General features: G+C 36.2%; 1 non-coding gene across 1 annotated transcript; it reads right to left on the bottom strand.

Moving 5' to 3' along the window:
- Positions 1 to 2,210: 2,210 nt before the first annotated feature.
- On the bottom strand, positions 2,211 to 2,317 carry LOC116117926. The gene has a single exon (XR_004126060.1). It is a non-coding gene; the product is annotated as a small nucleolar RNA R71 (small nucleolar RNA).
- Positions 2,318 to 3,707: the final 1,390 nt, after the last annotated feature.

The following is a 3,707-nucleotide window of genomic DNA, read 5'->3' as shown; positions in this document are numbered from 1 at the left end:
CTCATTACTTCTCTAGGCACCTGTTCATCAACATATCATTTTGCATAACCAAACCCTAATGTAATTATAATATATTTGTTGTTCCTACACTCATCCAAAGTGAGAGAAAACCTCTCTTGTACTGATAAGAGCTTGAAAATAACACATTTTTAGTGGTTTTTTGGGGATTAATTGTGGGAAATTAGGCTTAAATTGGTAAGTTGCTTAATATTTTCATAATTGCCTGCTTTTATGGATCACATGTGTTTTTTGAGTGTTTTTAGGTTACTTAATGCTTAATGGTTATGCTGATGAATGCATCATGTTGCAACAGAATGAGTGACGATGGAAACAAACGGATCAAGAATCGGAGTTATTGAAGAAGTTATGGAAGTTAAGTAAAGAGAAGACTCTAAATTACGTTCCACTTGCGCATGCCTTGTATTTTGAGAATATCTTGAGCTGTAAGACTGGATTAAGAGCAATATTTGAAACCGTTAAATATATTCAAGACTCAACTCTACATTAATATGTTTATCATTTCCAAATTTCATCGTATCTGGGTTAAATATCACAATCTCTGAAGGATAGTGGAATGATGCGGGAAGGACGGCCATCACTACTGTGGCCACGGCACACTTTTTCTAGTAGCTAACTGTGTTGCACATGCCATAGGCACGCAGCAGCTCATGAAACTTTAAAAATCCTCTCCTCTTGTTTTTAGGTAGAAAGCTAAGGTTACAGAGTTCCTATCCCTAATAGAACTTAAGGAAATAAAGCCTAACCTTTGGTGGATATAAAAGGAGGTCTTTTAACGTTATTTTGGGGATTCTTTGAGATAAGAAGAAGGAAAAAATCTGGAAGAAGAGAAGTAACAGACAGTTCGGAGCTTTGATTGTAAAGCACACAACACAATAGAGAGAAGTTTTTCCTTATTCTTTTCTTGTAAACTCATGATGAATGTTTTAATAAAGATGATTGTTTCTTTCATGTTTATTATGAACTAATTTTATTCTCCTAGGGCTAAGATGTAGCCCAATCTCTTAATTATGTATTGATCTTTGATTGTTAATGTTTATTAAGAATTCTTCCTAAGCTTTACTATTATTCCTAATGCTTTTGATTCTTAAGGGCCAAAGAATTGAATGAACTAATGGACTAGGTTGAGATTGAGAGATGATACTTAGTTGGTCTACGGTAGTAAAACCGTTGAGCGAACGCTAGAGATAGGTTACCGCGACTTGTGGGGTTTTGGTAAACTCCATAGAGCGTAGTGATCCAATTGCTTAAATCTGATTAGAGATAATTCGGGTTAGTAATTAGGGGTTAATTTGATAATTGTTCAAGAGAAAGTTATTGGAAATTTAGGGAGTTTGACATGTAGGAAGAGCTTAATAAAATTACCATAAGAGATTGATATATATGAATAAGAGTTGGTGTGAAGTCTATGCCCTAGGTCTAGTCATCTTATTTTTACCCAAAGGTTTATTTTAATTATTTTCTTTTTAGTTTTTTTTTTATTCAATTGTTTATTTAATTTAGGTTTTCCTTGATAAAATTTGGATTGATCAAATAGTAATAGGATAGTTTAATTGGTAATTGATAATAGTAATTCCCTTGGGTTCGATATCCATATTTTATATACTTTATTACTTGCACGATTTCGTACATTGGCGCCGTTGCCGGGGAATTGCTTTTATCTTATCAATATTAATACAAGTTGTTTAGTTGCTAATTTGGCTTGTATTGTATATTTTTTTAATTATTTTTGTTTTTAGTGCTTTAATTTTTAGTTCTATATTTTTAGTGTTGGACTATATAGAGGAGTTAGTTCAATGGCTGATACAGGAGTTGAAGTTATTCAAAGAGCATTGAAGGACTACTCTAGTCCTACTGTCGAAGTGTGCTATTCTAGCATTAGGAGACCACCAATTCAAGCAAATACCTTCGAGATAAAACCAGCAATTATTCAAATGATTCAACAAATGGTCCAATTCATTGGGTTGGCTAATGATGATCCCAACCTGCATATCGCCAATTTTCTGGAGTTGTGCGACACATTGAGGCATAATGGAGTCTCTGATGACGTAATTAGGCTAAGGCTTTTCCCATTCTCTCTGCGGGATAAAGCTAAGGCTTGGTTGATTTCTTTGCCATCTGGGAGCATAAGGACATGGAACGAGTTAGCTCAAGCGTTGCTCACTAAATACTTTCCACCTGCCAAGTCTGCCAAGCTGAGAAGTGAGATTACCAATTTCTACCAACAAGACTTGGAGTCATTGTATGAAGCATGGGAAAGGTATAAAGATCTCTTACGGAGGTGCCCTCACCATGGTTTACCAATCTGATCACAAGTGCAAACATTCTACCATGGGTTGCTACCAACTATTCAAGTTATGATTGATGCTGCAAGTGGAGGAGCCTTGAACAATAAAACACCAGAGGAAGCATACAATCTGATTCAAGTGATGGCAAACAATAATTACATGAGGACTTCGGAGAGAACTCCAACAAGGAGATCAGCGGGAGTGCACGAAGTTGATGGTTACATCGCGTTGGCTGCTCAACTTTCAAACATCCAAAAGCAATTAGGTAATGTGTTAAAAATAAATGCAATTGAATTTTCTTCTCTAACATGTGACCTTTGTGTAGGAAATCATCCATCCAAGGATTGTTAAGAAGGGAACCCATTTGCTTAGCCTGAACAAGCCAATTACGTCAATAATTTCCAAAAGGGGCAAGGGAATCCATATTCCAATACATATAATCCAGCATGGAGGAAACACCCGAACTTTTCATGCGGCAACAACAATGAGCAAAAACAAGCTCCTGTTTTTCAACCTCAAGAGCAAAAATCTAATTTAGAGAATGTGTTGACCAAGTTCATTGAAGAGACAAGCAAGAGGTTTGAGAAGACTGATGTCCTAGTTCAAAATCAATCAGCCTCTATTCGGAACCTTGAGACTCAAATTGGGCAAATTCACAACATATTAGCGGGAAGAGTTCAAGGAACATTACCAAGTGATATTGAGGAAAGTCCAAAGGAGCAACTCAATGCTATCATGTTGAGAAGTGGTAAGGAGTTCAAGGAATCAAGCAAGAAAGAAGAAAAAAGGCAACAACTCGAAGTAGAAAAAGTGGACAGAAGTGACCATGCTGTGGCGGATGATTACACGACCCTCCCGTATCCTCACAGAGTACAAAAATAGAGATTAGATAAGCAATTCGGTAAGTTTATGGACATGTTTAGAACTTTACATATTAACATTCCTTTTGTAGACATGTTGGAGCAAATGCCGAAGTACGCGAAGTTTCTGAAGGAGATTATCACCAAAAAGAGAAGATTTGAAGAACATGAGACGATGATGATTACGGAAGAGTGTAGCGCATTGTTATTGAAGAAATTACCACAAAAGCTTAGAGATCCAGGGATTTTTAATATTCCTTGCACAATTGGTAGTTTTTATTTTGATAAAGCTTTATGTGATTTAGGAGCTAGCATTAACTTGATGCCATTTTCTATTTTTAGGAAACTTGGTTTAGGAGAGGTGAAGCCAACCATGATTCATCTTCAATTGGCGGATAGATCCATAACATATCCTAGGGGAGTGGTGGAGGATGTCCTAATAAAGGTAGACAAATTTATCTTTCCGATAGATTTTGTAGTTTTTGATATGGAAGAAGATCGGAACATACCTTTAATATTAGGAAGGCCTTTTCTAGCTACT

Source organism: Pistacia vera, unplaced genomic scaffold (genome assembly GCF_008641045.1).
Source record: "Pistacia vera cultivar Batoury unplaced genomic scaffold, PisVer_v2 Contig825, whole genome shotgun sequence".
Classification (NCBI taxonomy): Eukaryota; Viridiplantae; Streptophyta; class Magnoliopsida; order Sapindales; family Anacardiaceae; genus Pistacia; species Pistacia vera.
This window is presented reverse-complemented; position numbering and strand designations above follow the sequence as displayed.